Source organism: Pinus tabuliformis, chromosome Q (genome assembly GCF_031772625.1).
Source record: "Pinus tabuliformis cultivar Carrire ecotype Pingquan chromosome Q, CPIR1, whole genome shotgun sequence".
NCBI classification, from domain to species: Eukaryota; Viridiplantae; Streptophyta; class Pinopsida; order Pinales; family Pinaceae; genus Pinus; species Pinus tabuliformis.
Genome location: NC_142296.1, coordinates 91,701,673 through 91,723,398, shown reverse-complemented (window position 1 = coordinate 91,723,398; position 21,726 = coordinate 91,701,673).

Sequence of the window (21,726 nt, the reverse complement as noted above, 5' to 3'; positions counted from 1 at the left end):
CTCCCTTGGCCAACAAATCCGATCAGAGTGAGGCAAGGAGAACAAAGGTTTTCATGTTTATCCAATGTAATATCTTGAAGAATTTATTGAAGATTCTGGCAAATTATGTAATAATTATAAGTATTTTAAACTGAAAAGTTAAAATAACTATAACACATTTAAAAGTAAAATAAAAATGAAAAAGGTTATTTCATGTATTTAAAAGTTGAAATAAAATTAATTAAATGTAAATATTAACAACTATTGACAAATATTTTTTTTATTTTTTTAAATGTAATTATTTAATGGGTTGATGACTATTTTTATGTTGATTTAAATTGAATTGTTAGATATACAAATTATAAAAAAATACAAATAAAAAATAAGTGTCATAATAATTTAGGCTTTGTTACAATACCATGAGTCAATATCATGGCTTATCAATACCACATGCCCAAAAACCATAACTCATTTCAAAATCAAAATATTTTATTTTAAATTAATTTTATAACATTTTTTAAATTAAAACTTAATATTTACAATATAACAAGATTCTTAACCATTTTACTATGACTTGGTTCAAAATGCCTCGACCTAAATATCCAATGTGACTTCTTCCGAAAAAATATTTTATACATATGACAAGATTCTTAATCATTTTACTATAGATATTATTAACTTGTACATAAGCTTTGTTACAATAGCATGGCTCAATACCATGGCTTATAATAACATAGGCTAGTACCATGGCTTATGAATATGACTTGACCAAAAACCATAACTCATTTCAAAATCAAAATATTTTATTTTATAACATTTTTATGTATCCCCTTATATTTATTTGTTTTAATTTTGGTGAAAAAACTTTTACTTTTAATTAGCTCTGAAAATTTTAAATAATTTTATGAAATTTATTAAACTCTTATTATGTTAAATTTGTATTTCACATTTTAATATTATATTGATTTAAAATTATATATATATATATATAATTTAAAATTATTATTATTATTTAAAATTACAATTACACTACACAGAATAATCATATAATTATTTATGTATATATAGTCAATCTAAGGGCAACTTCGTTTTTTAATTTTATAATCACTTTTTCAACCTAAAGGTGATCTTATGATTGGGATGTAAATCAATTAATAGTCAGATTGGGATGTAAATCAATTAATAATGACTATTAGGCTTATACGGACAAGGCTTTTTTGTTTTCAAAGATTTAGTGAACGGAAAAAAGGGAACAAATGGTCGTCGGATGTAAACATCAAACTATTATTAATTTAATTTTCAAAATTAAGGTAATTCATAGTTTAAGTGAGGAAATAATTACATGGTTAAATGCAGGTAAGATAGGTTGACAAAATTTAAAATTAAAATAAAATATGATATTTAATTATTTTAATTTATTTCAATCAAAAAGTGAAAAAGTGTTATATATATGATTTAAATTATAAGTTTATTTTTAATAAATTTAAAGTTAAAAAGATTATTTTTTTAATATAGAATTTTTTTTAATTAAAATAATTTTCCATTTTCCATTACATGCATCCCATAATTTTGGTCCATATTTTCATACCTTTTTTCTCTTTAGTTGCTATCAAAATATATTTTAATATACAATATATCGTTTTCTGTTTGTGACTCCTTTCTCTTTAGTTCCCTATCAAATCGTATTTTGTTTGTGACTCCTTTCTCTTTAGTTCCCTATCAAATCGTATTTTTTCCACTGTGATTTTCTTTGGGAGGTCCATCTATTATTGTTACTCATTAAATTAAAGATTTTTATATGATTTTATAATTTTATATATTTGGTGACTTATAAAATTATATGATTTTATAATTTTGTATATTATAAATGGGATAAATGTTTATGCAATAAGGAACCGTTTAATAAAGGGTGTATGTATGTTATAAGTGGATATAGTTTTATGGTAAAGAAGATGTGATTTAGATATATGATGGTATTGTCATTATTGGAATAAGTTTGTTTATTTTTTAAAAAGTTATTGTGTAATTCATTTCAATTACTAACCTAAATATATTTCTACTTTTTATTTTTTAAACATTGAGAAGATAAAATAAAAATTTAAATATTTAGATACTTAAAATATATATAGATAGAATAAATTTATATTATTTTTTATATAAATGGTATTAACAAAGGTTTGGAATTGCATTCTCTATTAAATATTATATCCTACTTCTTTCTTTTTTTTTCTTTTTTTTTTGATTCAGTAGTACCACTCATTTATGATGGTCCAAGCATAACTATAATTTCATGTGTGTTGAGAAATACATGTCATTCATGTCAACCTTACCCATTTGGATCATTTCAATGTCCCCTAATTGTATGCATTACCTCAAGACCAAGATGCACATAAATCTCATGTCATTGTTAAATCAAAACAATGACAAGAAAGAATTTCCATATACCTACAAAACGAGTACAACATTTAATTCATTATACCAAATACTAACATATGTGCACCTTAATAACCTATATATGTCCATCTCAATTGCAAATGCATACCCACCTTAATAACTTTTATATGCACCTCAATAACCAACCTATGTCAAGAATATTGACTATTATTAATATAATTATATCTACATGTTAAAAATGATACCTACCCTAATGGAATAAATACTAATACATAAATTTATAATACTAAATAATATCTCACATCTTAATAAACTTTCTTTTTAATATATTATTTAATTTTTACCCAACACCAAAACATCTCTTCATTTTTACACGCGTTACCTAAAAAACTAATTATATACATCATTTACATTATAACAATATTCCCAGTATATATTTCAACCTTGGCCATTTACACTAAACAATATCCCACATATATTTAAACATTAGGGTGATCTTGTGATGAAATGTAAATCAATGATGATTATTTGAACGAGAGAATGCTTTTGTTTTCTTGCACATTGTCACCACGTGGCTCTTCTAATAATAAGTTTAATAAAAAGATAAAAATAATTAATATAATATGTTAGAAAAAAAGATACAAAGTAAGAAATTTAATTAATTAAATAAAAAATAAGAAAGATTATGATATAGGAGTGACTATTATGATAAATAGTTGGAAAAAAAGAGTATTATAATAAATTTGTATTAACTTTGAAAATACAAATTTAGAGTAAAAATAGATACATGTATATTATTTTTCAACTTTATCTTAAATATAAAGCTAATTATATATCTCTTTTATATTTACACTATTCAAATGTTTTACTTAACATTATTGTTCACTTTAAAGGTATTAAATTCTTAGAAGTATAATCATTTTCTCAAATATTCTATTTTTAAAAAGGATTGTACTTCTGAATATTTTATCTTTCTCAATTCAAAATAAATTCAGAATTAAAATGCATTACACCTTTTATATATATGTGTCACCTATCTATTCATATTAAATATGAAAGGAATTAGACATCTTCCTCATATACATATCATTGAAATATTTAACCATAATAAATTTCTACTTTCAAAATATATATATATATATGTATGAGAGACAATGAAATATTATATTTATAATTGATATTAAAATATATTCTTTAAAATTTATATTGAAATAATTTTCGTTTTTTGAATTTTTTTAAATGCTACTTCTCAATTCTATATTGAGTATGAAAGTAATTACAAATATATACAACATATATTTACATTGCAATCACACATAATGCAATTTCAATGTTTATAAAAGACACATGAACTAACATATAAATACCATTTTATAAAAATTTGTTTTTTAATAAGATATATAAATACCATTTTATAAAAGTTTGTTTTTTAATAAGATATATAAATACCATTTTATAGAAGTTTTTACTTATATAAAATAAATATTCATTTTACTTATATAATAAATTATTTTAAATAAAATAAATATTGTTAATTTAATAAATATTAATTTAAAAGCATTTTGAAAATGTAATTTATTTGGTAAAATATGTAATTATGTTATATAAAATATTATGAGATTTTTGGTTTGATTTCTCTATTTATATTGATGTCATAGTGCTTAGAATGGTAGTATCTAGTAATTATAGTGATAATGAACCATAACATTTCTTATGTATGTGAATACAAGACTATCCCAATTACCAATTTTGTTAATAATAAAGAAAAGAAAAGGAAGATTAATCTAATAACCAAATAATTTTGAAATTATAAAATCTTCGTCAAAAACCTTATCCTCATCTCCTTAGAAAGGTCTATGGAAATGGAACTCAATTAGTAATTTCCACCTCCTTATTTCTAAGTGCCCTCATCTCTATTTTAAAATGTCAGAAAGGTTTATGGAAATTGAACTCAATCAGTGATTTCCACCTTAAAAATTTGTGGAAATGAGCTAGGTCCATAATATATTCATGTCAATATTCACCTCTTAACATTATAAACTTAACTCTTACCTAAGCCCAGAGGATTAGCTCAATTGGTTCATTTCTCATCGTTAAAGCATCTCACTATTGGGAGGTCACGGGGTCAAATCTCCTTGACACCCTTGGGATTAGGCTTTGCTAATAAGTAGGCGGGATGTGATCCCTTCGGATAGATCTACCCAGATATTTCTTAGAAAAAAATCAAAAAACAAAAAACAAAAACTTACCTTTAAACAGTCTCAACTATTTTAAAACACCTATACAAACACATCCATATCTATTTGAGTCCATATCTATTTGAGTTGCTTTAATGAGCTTATAAGAAACTCGTTACCTTCATAAATGACATGCTACAGAAAATATGTTTCCCTAAGAGGCTATTTAGCATTAAGCAGCCTCAACTATTTTAAAACACCTATACAAACACATCCATATCCATTTGAGTTGCTTTAATGAGCTTAGAAACTCGTTGCCTTCATAAATGACATGCTACAGAGAATATGTTTCCCTAAGAGGCTATTTTGGCAATGTTATAAGATTTAAAAAAAGTATTGAAAGTTTTCTTTATACTTTGATGGTTAAGTATTACTTTATTTTTAATATAGTGTAATATAGATATTAATGATCTATAATCTTCATTTTAACACATTATTTATGAAAATAATTTAGTTAATTAAATAGGAATAGAAATATATTTATAAATAAAGATTATTATTTTGAGAAAATATAATTTCAAATTTTAAAAAAAAACCAATACTTCATTTTTACCAATCTTATTTTTACTTGAATTTTTTCATTTAAAATATGTCAACCTTTCCAAAAATCAATTATAGATTCCCTCCTTATTGAACTCATGAAAATTTATTTCACCCTCTACATGTCTGACAAACTTTAAACATAGCAATGTTGTGATTTTCATAAATTTTCATTCATTTAAAAATCAAATATATTATTGGGAAAAGAAATAAAAGAATTGAGTAATTATATAACTGCCCACAAGTCGTTCGGCTTGCTCGTTGGCAGAAAACAGTCATTCACTGACGTACCCTTTTGGATTTAATTCTTGATAACCTCTGACACAATGAATAGGACATGACAGTCACGCGAGCTCTAGCGAGCGAGTTTTGACTGACGTATTGCCTTGGGCTATATAACCCTAGTGCTGGCAATGCCAATATGTCAGCCAAAATTTTTAGTATGAACACAAAAAAACTAAAGTGAACATTGTAAAGAGCATGAATTTTTATTTTTATTTTGGTATGATGAAACTAATGCCCCAGTGTCATTCTTATATGTCACTGGCAATGACATAATAAAGGAAATGGAAAAGTAAATTTATCTTTTTGTTTTTCTTTCCCAATGACCAAGAGGGTGGAAATAAAAACAAGCTTTAAAAAGGAATTTATTTATTTTTTATATAAGTATTCATCATATAGAAGGAGAATTGTACCAAACATGACCAAATCTAATCATCTGAAGGTGTGTACAAGAGGATGAAGTACTGAACATAGTGGATCGATGGGAGGAGCAATGGCGATTTACCTTAGTAGGGGATACGAGTAATTGTAGACTTACTTTACTGCAGGTACCGTAACCCTCTTGCTATCTCCCTCCGCTAACTGTTACCCTCTGACTACACCCTCTGTTTCGCTTTCCTGACGGTTATGGTCCCTATTTTCCAGTTGCATCATGGATGAGATGGACTTCGAGACGTTCGACTACTCATTGGACCCTAATCCCGATCAACCTATCTTTAGGCTCCCTAACCCTATGCCGGCCCTAACTACTCAACTCTCTCCCACAGCTTTATTTATTTCGGTCTCATCTCTTGTGGTTACCCTTCCCGGGCAGTCTGCATCCTCCCTCCCTTTTGCAACCCTCTCCATCGATTCCCTGGCACTAGATTGTCCCCCGCTCTCACCTGGGACCCTACATCTATCGGTTGCACTTCGCCTCCCTCTTCGCCATTTGAGTCATCGCCCCCTAGTGACCTTCTTCGCTCAGTGAACTTTACCCCTTCCCCCGGTCCTGATCCTCCTGAGGCGACTGTACAACAGAGCTCGGCGTCTAGCACCCCCCACTCTACAATGGCGACAACTCCCTCGGCTCCCCCATCTGGGTGTTTTGAAACCTCGGTCATCAAGGTTTGGACGACAGTGCAACATCTACAACAGGAGAACCTGAGCCCTTCTGATCCTCTGCAGGACCATCCCACCGCGCCCAGATCCGGGAAAAGGAAAATCAAGTGTGTGAAGACCTCTGGGAAAGACTTCACTATCAAATTTGGGGAAGGTTTATCCATGGGAGAGGTTGCAGACACGGCTGGGAAGGTTCTAGTGGGTAGGGTACGAGGACGTGCCTACTCTGCGGAACGTCTCGGTCTCTGGGTAAAAGAAATTTGGGGGAACATCTTCAAAGAACTTCCTGAAGTATAGATCCTGCCCCGAGGATGGTTCGCACTCCATTTTACACTGGAGGAATACACCAACATGGCGCTCGCCAGATACTGGCACATAGAAATGGCCCCGGTCTTGTTGAAACGAGGGAGTCTGCTCTTCGATCCGGAAAGAGAGAAAATTGGGGCAGGACCCCTATGGGTAACGCTGCCTAGCCTTCCTCTACAGTACTGGTCTGAAGATGTTTTTGTTCATATGGGAATTATCTTGGAACCTACTTAGACTACGACAAGTCCTACATTAAATCAAAGAATCGAACACTTGCTCGCATCCTGGTACACCTTGATACGTGCGAAGGGTTGGAGGAGAAAATAACCCTGTAATGGCGAAACTTCACAAGGATCCAAATCCTGGACTATGAAGGTGTTCCCTTCAGGTGCCATAGATGCCACAAGGTAGGACATCTATATAAGGAATTCCCTTTAGTGAGAGAGTCTCTAGATCCTTCGTTGGGTTCTGATGGTGGGATGGGCGTGACTACAACATATGTCCCCAAGAAGACTCCTACAGTAGAAGTACCCCCTTCTGGGATGGAATCTACATCTCAACAGGTACCCATCAGCGCTCCCCACACTCCTTCCCCGCCGATGACCAGATCAAGGGCTGTTGTAGAGGCTGCATGCTCGCACCTCGGGTACTCCTCCTTTTTTGCACTCTGTTATTTCATCTTCTATTGCTTGCACTACATTGCATCTACACAATGCATCTATTCTAGATCAGGATTGTACTCATCCTTCCATCCCTTGCTCCCTTACCTCCCACCAGTCGGTTTTCTCTACTACCCCCCCATCCTTCCCCCATGATCCCCCATCTGTTCCTCCCTACCCTTACTATGTCCCATCTGATTCTCCCTGTCCCTACAACCTCTGACCTTGTCCTCACTCATCTAAGGTCCCCCCCTCCCACACTAGATTGGGTCTTACCCCCCCCCCCCCCCCCCACTATCTCTCAAACCCCCCCCCCGTGGCCGCAAATCCCACCTTTCCAAAGCCATCCTGCGAGCTGGGGCTGAAGTGATCTCTTGCAGACAAACATCTCTTGACCGGGTTCTTAGAGCATTGAACACCCCCCCACAGTTTCCCCCATGAAGTGTGATCCGGACTTAAACAGGAACGCAACAAATTACAGAGATAACCATAAACACAGATATGCAGCGGAAATAATACTTCATTTCATTAATGGAACATACTGAAATATGCTTACAACCAGAAATGGAAATAAACTAGCTAGGGCGATGGTAGCTTATCTCTGAGAAGAGATGTGGTGGCTACATGCCTCTGAACTGTGTTACAATGAGGCTCGAAGGCCTATTTATTGTTGAGAAACAATGGAAAACCCTTAACATTCCAAAACCTAACCCTAGAAGATGAAACGCCAAATTGTGGGCCCCGTTTGGGTAAATTGGTACACCAACTTCCCGGGGTCGTAACTTTGGCATACGATCTCCATTTGACGCATACAATAGCTCGTTAGAAAGATCTATCCGAGCACTACCACTTTGGGAAGCAACATGGGTCCATGGACCCATGTTGCCCTAGATTTCCCAAAAAACGTCGTTTAGGGCCTCAAAACGGCTCCGGAAGTTCAGGACCCGAAAAACTACTAAAAATAGTAAATTGTGCTACAATTTAGGAAACTGAAAAAGCTGAAAGAGACAGTTGTGGGGGTCCAAATGGGATAGGTGGGTGGCCACCAACATCCACCTGGATCATTCCTCCCCCCTTAGGAAGCAATGGTCCCCATTGCATTGAGTTCCTCCCTGAGATGAGGAAGCTTCTGCTGAGTTGGGTCTCTGGTGAGTTGTTCTGCAATCTCTGATGTGTCCAGAAATGGTGGGAAGCATGGTCGACGACGGTCCACATTGAACACTCGGTGCAAGCCAAGGAATGGAGGAATGTTGTGCTTCAAAGCATTGTTGCCTGTAGCCTTGGTACTGGTGTAAGGACCATGTCGGAGTCGCCTGAGTTTCTGATGGGTTCTGGTAAGGCGTTCTCTCTGCAGATGTAACCAAACTTTGTCGCCCACCTGAAACTTGTGTGGTACCCCTATGGGTGAGGAGAAGTTGTTCCTGTGTCTTGTCATGACTGTATCCCTTTGCTGCTGCTGCTGCATGGAGGAACCCTTCGCGGGGGTCATGGATGTGATGACAATCTTCCCCTTACTTTGGGAGTGAACCAGACAGATGAATTTCCTGGTCTGGGAGATGAGCTTGCTGCCTTTCTTAGCGGTGATCAAAGATGTGGCAATAGGTGGGGCTACCTCCGGTATCCTGTATAATGAATTATTCAAAGAAATAATGACAGCACGAGGCCTTGACTCATACACAGCATGTCGCCTCCACAAGTATGGTTGGCCTAGTAATACATCACAAACACCTAGAGGTGTAACATCACACAATACCTCGTCTGTGAAGGGCTTGATGTTGTAGGGAAGGCGGCACTGCTGGCGAACTTTGAGATCTCGTCCTTCATAAAGCCACCCAATACTATACGGCTGTGGGTGTGGTGTAGTCGGTAGGCCCAACTGCTTCACGACCTCTACTGAAATAAGGTTCTTTTGGCTGCCACTGTCGACAATGAATTGCAGCGGCGAACCCTTCACCCACATCTGTGAGTGGAAAAGATGCTCCCCCTCCTCTGGGTCTTCGGGCTCATTCTTCTGGATCTTGGCAGTGGCAACAGTGGCGCTGGGATCCGCATCAATGATCTGCTTCCCTTTGCCATTCCCCTTGTCAGGTTCTGGCTCAGGGTCGGAACATGCATCTGATTCGAAAGCCTTCAACTCGGCCACTAGCGACTGCTTGGTCCGACACTCACTTGTGTTATGAGTGGGACTCTTGTGGAACTCACACCACTTTCCTGTGTCCTTCTTCGGCTTCATGGTGTTGTTCTTTTCTTGCGGCTTCGACGGGTTTTCTTGGGTCACCCCGCCTTGGCTTTGTCCTTTGGGCTTCGGATTTGCAGATCCAAAGTCTCGCTTCTCCTGTTTGAACTTTTGCCCGATTTTGACAGCGTATCGGTATGCTGTGCCGAGTGAGGAGATGTTCAAGAACACCATCTCTTCCTGGATGTATCTGTGTAGGCAGCCGCGGTATTTGAGTACCAAATGTAGCTCAGAATCTTTGATACCCAACTCTGTGTGAAGGGTATGAAAAATGTTTGTGAACTCCGGCACATCTTGGTCTCATCCCTGCCGCAGTGTGGTCCATTTGATGTATTTGTCCTCATAGCTTTTGACAGGGTAGTACTGCTCCTTGATGGCATCCCGGAAGTCATTCCAAGTGGGTGCGGCTGAAAATAGTGAGCCTGTACTTTCATCCTTCTGCTCGCAGTAGGTTTCCCACCAGTCCTTGATGTGGGGGGCTGCTTTGAGAAGAGCGAAAACAATCTTTTCCCGACTTGAAAATTCATGAACAGAAAAATAACCCTCTAGTAGATTTAACCATTTATCTACGGCATCTGCATCTATCTGACCCTCGAATATGGGGATTTCAAAATTAACTTGTACCTTAAAGGGCGTGGCGTTTCCAGAGTAGCTTCTGGAAGCCGATGTGTCACTTTTGGGTAGCCGCTGAAGGATCTGGGCAAAGTTGTCCATCATCGCGTTCCGTTGTCGCTCGAGGGCTTCTTCGAGCAAGATTTTGATATCCTGCTCCCTCGTCTTTCTTCTCATCTTCCATGGGAGGTCGTCAGGATTTGCGAGGCTGGTCTTGCAAGGGTTCGACCAGTTCAAGCCCTAACTCCTTATATCCCGACCTCGTCGGGGACATGCAAAGAAAAACAGAGAAAAATCAGACCGCTCTGATACCACTGATCTGGACTTAAACAGGAACGCAACAAATTACAGAGATAACCATAAACACAGATATGCAGCGGAAATAATACTTCATTTCATTAATGGAACATACTGAAATATGCTTACAACCAGAAATGGAAATAAACTATCTAGGGCGATGGTAGCTTATCTCTGAGAAGAGATGTGGTGGCTACATGCCTCTGAACTGTGTTACAATGAGGCTCGAAGGCCTATTTATTGTTGAGAAACAATGGAAAACCCTTAACATTCCAAAACCTAACCCTAGAAGATGAAACGCCAAACTGTGGGCCCCTTTGGGTAAATTGGTACACCAACTTCCCGTGGTCGTAACTTTGGCATATGATCTCCATTTGACACGTACAATAGCTCGTTAGAAAGATATTTCCAAGCACTACCACTTTGGGAGGAAAAATTTGTCCATGGACCCATGTTGCCCCAGATTTCCCAAAAAACGTCGTTTAGGGCCTCAAAACGGCTCCGGAAGTTCAGGACCCGAAAAACTGCTAAAAATAGTAAATTGTGCTACAATTTAGGAAACTAAAAAAGCTGAAAGAGACAGTTGTGGGGGTCCAAATGGGATAGGTGGGTGGCCACCAACATCCACCTAGATCAAAGTGGCTCTCCTTCAACTGCAGGGGCATGGCTATCTCGCCCAAAAATCTGGCCCTCAGAAGACTCTTTGAATCTGAGCTTGTTGATATCATTTTTCTCCAAGAAACCCTGGGTGAGGCGGAACAAATCTCCCGAACCCTAAGCTCCTTGAAACCTGGATGGATCTTCCATTCCCTTGATGTTGTTGGTTGATCTAGGGGCTTGGCCCTGGGATATAACCCCCGTTCCATATGCCTGAGGTCTACCTGGGGAGGAGTGGGTTTCATTGGGATGGACATTTTCTCTGCTGATCTTGGGATGGACCTTCGAGTCATCAATGTATATGGGCCTTGCCAAGGACGAGAGGCCTTCTAGCACCGACTTCTTAGCCTATCTACCACCTCTCTGGACAATCTCATCATCGGAGGTGACCTAAATTTCTCCATAGGGTTTGGAGAATCCTGGGGGTCAAACGCACAGGTGGACCTGCTCTCTCATTCAATGGAAGTGTTGCTGGAACGCCATCATCTGTCTGATATCCTAGTATTAAACGACTTCTTGCCTGGAGAAATAGGAGAGTGGGTGAGGTGGCTTTAGCTAGGAGATTGGACAGGTTTCTGATCAAGGATTCGATGTTATAGAAACTAACACTTTATAGACAGTGGGTTGGCACGGGAGGCATTTCAGATCACTCCCCCATATTTTTGGAAATTTCTGGTCCTCAAAGAAAACCCAGGGCACCCTTTAAATTCAATGCTACCTAGCTACAGGACCCGGCCTACCACAAATTGATCACAAAATTATGGCAGGCCAACCCACCATCTAAGGGGCGATCCTTGGCAGAAGGATTCTGCTACAATCTCTCTCAGCTCAAATGAATATCCATACAATGGGCAAAGGAAAAAGCTTTGAGGGATGACAATACCCTTGCATCTGTTGAGTCATCTCTAGCCACCCTCCTGGATGACCAGAATAGGGGTTTCATATCAGCTGAAGCAAATTCCCTCCTTATCGATCTGGAAAATCAGAGATCCAAAATTCTAAAGGAGAGGGAAGAAACCTGGCGACTTAGGAGTCAAGCGATCTAGCTACAAGCTAGAGATGAGAATACCAAGTTTTTTCAAAACTATGCAAAGGGAAGGAAAGTCTCCAATACTATCTGGAATATGCCCATGGATGATGGTAGTATGCAATCCACCTTCAGTCAGCTCTCACAGCAGGGGAATTCTCACTTTCAACGTCTCTACAAGGCTCTGCTAGGAGTCAATTTAGTAGAAATTGTTTGAATTGTTGGACACTTCCCCAGATTCGTAGATATGGATACAGCAGAAGAGCTCACTACTCCTGTGACATAAGCAGATCTAGAAGGGACTTTAAAATGGTTCAAAAAATATTGAAGCCCTGGCCCGGATGGCTGAACAATCGAATTATATATTTCTTTTTTCGAGCTCATTGGACAAGATCTTCTCAATGTGGTTGAAGAATGCAGGTCCACCGGAAGAATTTACGAGGCCATTAACTCCACCTTTATCGCTCTGATCCCTAAATATGACTCCCCATCATCTTTCAATGATTTTCGCCCCATTTCCCTCTGCAATTGCCTCTACAAAATCATTGTCAAGATCCTTGCAAATAGGCTCTGTCCCATCCTCTCACACCATATCTCCCTTGAGCAATTTTCCTTCCTACAGAATCGACAAATCCATGAGGCCATTGGTACGGCACAGGAAGCTCTACACCCTATCAAAAATAAAAAAAATTGAAAGGGAATATCCTTAAAATTGATCTAGCCAAGGCTTTTGACAGGGTTAGCTAGCTCTATATCAAAATGATCCTCATCCATCTGGGGTTCCCCTCTCCCTTTACTGACTGGGTCATGTGCTGTATCACCTCGGCATCTTTCAGCGTTCTCATTAATGGCTCAGCATCACATTTCTTCCATGCTGAGTGTGGCCTTAGACAAGGATTTCCTCTCTCCCCTCTTCTCTTCCTGATTGTTATGGAAGGTCTCAGTAGGCTTATCGCATCAGCCAAGAGGGAAGGCAGACTACAAGGGTTGAAAATGAATGATCACTGCTATCTCACTCACCTCTTATTTGTAGATGATGTCCTAATCTTCCTTAATGGTAGCATTCGGGACACATCTACTTTCTTCGACATTCTATCACTTTTCGCCCTCGCTACAGGTATGGAAGCTAACCATTCCAAGTCTATTATCTCACTATCTCACACCTCCTCTCAGGAAAACAGATCAGCCCTTCAGCTTTTTCCCTTCCATCAGCATCCTCTGGAGAATGGTCTCAAATACCTGGGGTTCTGGATCAAACCCCACTGTTACAAGATCGTAGACTGGATTTAGCTTGTGATCAAAATAGAGAAGAGATTGACAAATTAGAACCATAGATTCCTATCCAGAGCTAGCCATCTTGTCCTTATAAAATCTGTTCTGGAGGCCACTCCGGTGTACTGGATGTCGTTGGCCTGGATCCCTCGAGGAATACTTTCTCGCATCCAGAAGATATGCTGCAGATTCCTTTGGAATGGTCAAAAATATGGGAAACCATTCGCTTGGGTAGGCTGGAAAAATATAGCTCTCCCAAAGAGATGGGGTGGATGGGGCTTAAAAGACCTTGTTGGCTTTTCACAAGCATTAGCAACAAATATGGGTTGGATTCTACTCACATCTCAGAACCTCTGGACATCTGTCATATTCCACAAATACATTTGGCCACATCAGCTCATGGATTGGATCCGCATGCCAACCTGGCCTTGCACAGGGATATCTATCGTTTGGAAGGCTATCTTGCACACATTTCCTTTCATCAGATCGAGCCTGGCATGGAGAATAAATGATGGTAACCATGTGCATATTGGCATGGACCCGTGGACTTGGGGGGGTAATATGTATCAACTTCCTCCAGACCTCATCCACTACTTGCAACAAAGGCACATCAAGGTGATTGCGAATATTGTAGACATGGAACACAGTTCTGTCTTTGAACAGGCTTGGTTATCGGCTCACAACCTGGGTATCCCTGAACAATGGCAGCAATCATGGGACGGATACATCAATGCTCTGATCGAAGCACATGTGAAAATCAAGGAGGGTCCTAATGAGCTCATATGGACCCCGACAGAGCATGGAAAATACTCTCCAAAGATTGGCTACCTTGCTCTACTTACTGCTCGTAAACCAGAAGTACTTCAAGATTGGTGGCGAATACTCTAGAAGCTGAAAGCGCCTCCTCACACTCAACTTTTTATGTGGAATGTGCTTAACAATAAGACTCCTACAAGAGAAAATCTCATCCACAGATCCTTCTACGGGCCACACTAGTGTGTTCTCTGCAAACAGGAAGTGGAAACAAATGAGCACTTGTTCCTTCACTACCCTACCATTGTACATCTGTGGCAGCAGATAACACACACACTCTCCATATAGGGCAGATGGCAAGGACCCTCGATTAAATATGCTTGGAACTCCTGGACTACTATTTTCCATGGCTCTAAAACAGTATGCCTACCTCTCCTTATTTGTTGGTCAATCTGGCTGACCCACAACAATATTATTTTCAATGGTGCCGAGGCTCGATGGCCACTAATTACTACAAATATTGTGGCAGCGTTCCACGAAATTCCTGAGGTCTCCCAATCAACCCCATGGCCCATACTCTCCCCTGGATTGATTGATCGATCCATCCCATGGGCGTTTTTCGATGGTGCTGCCCAAGCACATGGTTGTGGGGGGGAATTATCCTATATCTGGAAAATCATCATTCATACAAAATACAGTTAGGATTGGGAGAAGGAACTAACAATTTTGCTGAACTTATTACTCTCAAACACCTCTTGCATTTTGCATTAGCACATGCATGCACAAATCTACAGATCTTTGGGGACTCTAAAATCACTATAAACTGGTTCAACAACACCAACCACTGTCATGCACATTCTATTAGAAATATATTGGATGAAGTTATATCCTACAAAGCACAATATAACTTTATCTCTTGTCAACACATTTACAGGGAACATAACGAAGGTGCTAACAAGCTTTCCAAGGAGGCCACGTTACTACCTTGAGGCCTGTGGATGATCCAGGAGCAGAACGGCGTAGAACAGTACCAATATTACCACCAACCCTACATTGATCGAGCATATCAAAGGGTGGACAGGCCCTAAATTTTCACATGAAATATATCAGCTGTTTTTATGTATATACATGTGTATTTACTTTATCTATGCATATCAGACTTATCGAACACCCTGCGAGGTGAACATGTACAGTTTTATTTTGGGAAATGGCTCTGGCCATAACTTATATTTTTTATACCTATCTAGCTTTGGCCATGGGCCAACAGTTACGCATATGCCTCGGGCATCTACTATATGTAATTTTTCAAATTAATGAAAGATTACGATTTTTCCTTCGAAAAAAAGAAATATTCGTCATTATCATTTTTTAACTAGAAAGAGTAATTATATTATATAACTTTGTGCCTGGCTCACAGAAAGTACATCGGGCAATTACATATATGTTTCTTTAACATTTTTAGTTTTCTTCTCTTGATCAAGAATATTTAATATCTTACCTAAAGAGAGTGATTTTGGGCTACAAAAATAGTGAATTTGTATGTAAAGACTTTACAAAATTTCCCCAACAATATACAAAATTTTTAATACATATGACTACTAATTTATGATGAGATCCTTGATGATAGTGGACCTGCTACATTCTTCAAGGGACTTGTTCAGATTTTGTCCTTTAACAAAATATGAGGTGTTGGTACAGGTTGTGTCGATGTAGTTGAGAGACAAGTTGTTGAGTTGGTCTTTGAGGGCATCTATTTCTCTCCTCAAGGCATTCATCTCATCCTCATGATGGCCTGCACTCATTTTAAAGTTGTTAACATTATCCATCTCAATTGAAATCATTGTAGCTTGATCATTAATTTTCATATTAAGAATCAAAATATCAACATGGAGGGCATCCATTATCTTGGCCAACTTGCTATCTTGACTATGCATCTGCATCCCTTCTTCGTGTTAAGGGGTTTCACCTATTTTTGTTTTCCCATACTCAACTCAATATTTCACATGACATTATTACTGTTAAACTTTGCCTACATGTTCTAATGTCTATGAACAAGGGGCCCAAGACATGTAGTAGGGGTACCTGGTTGACTCTCTCCCCAATTTCACTTACAATTTAAAAATGAACTTACTAACTCGTCATGAATGGCATTAACACTTACTAGGAGTCGTTCTAAGCATTTTAATTTCCTTTTTACTCCAACAAACTAGATTGTGTAGTCCCCTGCCAATGGCATACTCTAATCTGGAGTACATTGTAACCGGCTAGAATCAATCCTAGATCAAAAGGAGACACCCTTAATTCACACCAAAGAACTCCATAACCGATTTCATGAAGCTCTTTTAGAAAGTGGACTCCTTCCACAGATTTTTGTTTCCAATTTTGGCTCAAACAACTTGGAGATTTTTTGTTTCTCATTAGGGGATTATTAAGGGTCTTGTTTGATCATTGATCCTCAGAACCCCTAGTTTCAATTTGCATCAATTGTTAGTGTATTTTTCTTCTTCTTTATTGATATCACATAGAACATTGGCGTAATTTATGGAAGGAGTTTCATATATTATTTATAGGGATTTATCTTTTGGGAATGATCCTTTAACCAAGTGGTGTAATATCAAAAGGGAGTATCCCAAGCTTGTAAGGGCTTTCACCTGGTTTTGTTTGGTTGTCAAGTGCCCCTGATATAGGTCATGTATTTTTGCTTAATTATTAGTCATTTGGCCAAGTCCCCATGAGTATATGAACATTTTTTTTCATCGAGGTCATAAAGAACTCCTCCCCTTCCTGCCACCCCTGGGATTCTCTTAGATGCACTATCAAAATAGAGAGTCCATCCTTGCCTCCTCTTTCCAAGATTTGAACCCTCTATCAATCAATATAAGCTTCCAAATTTCTTCCTCCTTTTTTCATTTCCCTCCATTAGATTGTGAGGTGTTTTCCAGGGTTTTGAACTTACCAAGCCATGCCCTTTCCATCCGATCTAAGAAATGTTGAGAGGAAATGTGATCCTATTTTTGAGCTCCATATAACTCAACACATAATGAAATAAATTTCATTATTGTACTATGAGGGGCGACTATCTTATTATTCAATATTACATTATTCCTTGCTAGCCACACTTTCCAACAAAGGAAGCTAGCCAGTACTTTGTGAAGGATGGTTTCTTCTTGAGATCTCTAGCATAGCTTTTTGTCCAAAAGGAGAAAAGACCTTAGGGGGGCATAGGCCATTTTACCTTGTTGTAAAGAGGCACCATTGCCTCCATCCACACTATTTTTGTGTATTCACATTCCAATAATATATGAGATATTTCTTCCTCTTGTTGCTTGCATGACGAACACCTTGAGGGACCATCTATGCCTCTTTCTGAGGTTTTTTTTTGCCAAGATTTTCTTGTGAGTGAGTAACCAACATAATGAATTTACTTTTGGATTTGAATTATTCTTCAAAATAATAATAATAAAACAAACAAGCAAACAAACAAAAACAAAACAAAAACAAAAACAAAAATAAAAATAAAAAACAAAAACAAAAACAAAAACAAAAAAACAACGCATATCCTTTATTGTATAGTTGAAGCGTTCCATCCAATTAGATATTGAAATATGCTTACAAACAGAATGGAAATAAGACTAGCTCGGGTGATTGTAGCTTATCTCTTAGAAGATATGTGGCGGATAAATGTCTCTCAACTATGTTACAATGAGGCTTGAAGACCTATTTATCATTGAGAAACAATGGAAAACCATAAACATCCAAAAGCCTAACCCTAGGAGATGTAACTTTGGCATACAATCTTCGTTTGACGCACATGATATCTCGTTAGAAAGATCTATACAAGGAGTACAACTTCTAATAGTGAATATTGAGATAGGACACAATATTAATCACCCATGATTTTCCAAAAAAACGTCGTTTAGGGCCTCAAAATGGCTCTGGAAGTTCAGGACCCGTAAAACTACCAAAAATAGTAAACTGTGCTACATTTGATGAAACTGAAAAACTGAAAAGAAAAAAAAAAGAATGGTGGGGGTCCAAGTGGAATAGGCAGGTGGCCACCAATATCCACCTGGATCATTCCTCCCCCCTTAGCAAGCAATGGTCCCCTTTGCATTGAGTTCCTCCATGAGATAAGGAAACTTCTGCTGAACTTGGTCCCTCATGAGCCACTTGCCCTAGTGAATGAGTTGGCATGCTTTGACTACTCGATATAGTTGGATCCTTTGTTGTCGGGTGTTCTTGATCTGTGTTTCCATGATCTGATCAGTTGTGGCTTGTTCATGTAGTCTGGGTTTAACTCTATTGGTGTGAGTTCTTGTGCAATGTCGAATGTGTCCAACAATGGTGGAAAGTGGGGTCGAATGCGGTCCACATTGAACACTGGGTGAAGACCAAGGAATGGTGGAATATTGAGCTCGAAGGCATTGTCCCCAACTACCTTGGCGATGGTGTATGGCCCATATCGAAGCAGCGAAGCTTGCGGTGGGGCCCATCAAGGCGCTCCTTCTGTAAATGTAGCCAAACTTTGTCGCCCACCTGGAACTTGTGTGGCACCCGATGTTGATCATGTCGTTGCTTATACTTAGCGTTGGATTTGTCCAATATGTCATGGACCTATTGGACATAGGGGAGGCTCTCATCCCATATGCATGGATGCTTTGAGTTGTACATGCGCAGAATGTGTACGATCATCCTATTGACGACCTCTGCCTGGCTATCAGTTTGGGGATGGAAAGTTGTGGACATAGTGAGCTTGGTGTCCAGCATCGACCAGAGACTGGACCAAAATGTACTAAGGAACCTGTTGTCCCGATCTAAGATGGTAGACTGTGGGATCCCAAAGTGTACCCACACTTGTTTAAAGAAGAGTTTTGCAGTGGCTCCTACTATGATATTCATCTTGCAGGTTTCCATAATGGCCATCTTCGAGAATCTATTGATGACCACAAAAAAAAAAAGTTGTTGCCATGCTTAGTAGAAGGAGGCCCGACATGTAATCCATGGAGATGGATTACCAAGGTCAACTACGGGTAGGCAGCGGAGTATAAAGGCCTTGCTTCTTGATGTTCGGTTTGGCAATGGCGCAGGAAGTGCAAGATTTGATGTACTTCCCAACATCTTGTCGAAGATTCGGCCAATAGAAATACTTTTGTAGTACTGCCACTATTTTCTCGACCACGAAATGCCTAGCGACCCAACTGTAGTGTGCTTCCCAAATCATCTTAGCATGCTCACTTGAAGGAACACAAAGGTGTTCCAGGTGGCATAACAGTGCATCCTAGAGGTGAAAATATGGAAATTGTTGACCCTCCAAGAGCATTTGCTATGTGTGGCCAAATTCTGGGCCACTTTTGTAGAGGAGTGTCCAATCAGAAGTCTCGTGCCCACAAGAGTTGAGCATGGTGGTTAATGCCATGATCGGTGGTCGGTTGAGGCAGTCTACAACATTATTGGTGTTGCCATTCTTGTACTTTATATTCAAATGGAATTGTTGCAAGTATGTGGACCACTTCTGATGGCGATCATTCTGCAACTTCCCTTATGTCTGTATGAACTGCAGGGGCTGGTGGTCTGTGTGGATGATTGTTTCCTTCCCCAAAATGAATTACTTCCATTTTCGGCAGGCCTGCACAATGGAATATATCTCTTTGTCATAAGTGGGATACTTCCAGACTTTGTCTGAAAGTGTCTCACTGTGATATGCCACTGGATGCCCCTGTTGAGTAAGGACTGCCCCAATAGCATAGTCAGAGGCATCTGTCTCAATCTCAAATGGTTGTTGCAAGTCTAGTAATGTGAGCACTGGTGCAAAGCAAAGGTGATGTTTCAACTCTGTGAATGCATTCTGTTGAGATTCATACCAAAAGAATTTTGCTTTCACTCCTCCATTGGTGACTTGACTCAAGGGCCAAGTGATATGAGAGAACCCCAACACGAACTTGCGGTAGAAATTGGCAAGACCGAGAAAACTGTGAAGCTCTATCAGAGTGGTTGGGGATGGCCAATCCTGAATGACTTGTATCTTGGATGGATCCACATTCACCCCTCGTTCATCAATAATGTATCCCAGATACTAAGCCTGGGTCATGCCAAAAGTGCATTTCTCCAAATTGGCACACAGCTTGTGTTTTCATGGTGTTTGGAGAACCTATCGGATGTGGTGGAGTTGTTCTTCTTAGATCTAGTTGAAGATCAGGATGTCATCCAAGTATACCACTACAAATGAGTTGGTGAATGACCACAAGATGTCATCCATCAGCCTCATGAAGGTTGCAGGAGCATTCGTCAACCAGAAAGGCATAACCAGCCATTCGAAAAGGCCCTCCTTGGCTTTGAAGGCAGTCTTCCACACATCGGAGGGTTCGATTGGTACCTGGTGATATCTGGACTTCAAGTTGATCTTGGTGAAATATTTTCCCCCCTTGATTTGGTCCAGAAGGTCATCAATCCGTGGGATCGGGTACCTATTCCAAACATTGATCTTGTTCAACATACAATAGTCAATACAGAGTCTCCAAGTCCCTTCCTTCTTCTGTACCAACATAATCAGGCTCCCACAAGGTAATGAACTTTGCTGGATGTGACCTTTCTGCAACAGCTCCTGAATCTGCCTCTTGATTTCATCATTCTCCATAACATAGAGCGATAGATTGGTTCATTGGGAAACGGCGCACCTGGGGTCAAATCGATGGAGTTCTTGACCTGACAGTGCAGAGGCACCCATGGGAAGGAGGTGAAGATTTTCTCGTACTCCTCCATGACCTTTTCCATCTATTGTTGTCGTGCAGAGGGGACTTGTCTAGAGGTCGTGACCACCATCTTCTTCTTTCCCTGAGGGCGTATCATCAGGAAAAAAAAATTCCCTTTTTTGGCAATGATCTTACTGCACTATTTTGCAGTAACCAAAGAGATGGAAGTAGGTGGTGCTACCTCTGGTATCCTGTACAACTTATTCCCCAAGGTAACAATAACAGCACGAGGCCTTGACTCATACATAGCATGTCGCTTCCACAAGTATGGATGGCCTAATAATACATCACAAACATCAAGAGGAGCAACATCGCATAATACCTCATATGTGAAGGGCTTGATGTTGTATGGAAGGCGACACTGTTGTCTTATGTGAAGATATTGTCCTTGGTGAAGCCACCTGATGGTGTATGGTTGTGGTTGTGTTGTGGTCGGTTAGCCCAGCTACTTCATGACCTCTGTTGAAATGAGGTTCTTTTGGCTTCCGATGTTGACAATGAACTGTAGTGGGGAACCCTTTATCCACATCTGGGAGTGGAAGAGGCACTCCTCCTCCTCTGGATCTTCGGGTTCCTCCTTCTAGATCTTTATGGTGGCAACGATGGTGTTGGGATCCACATCAAT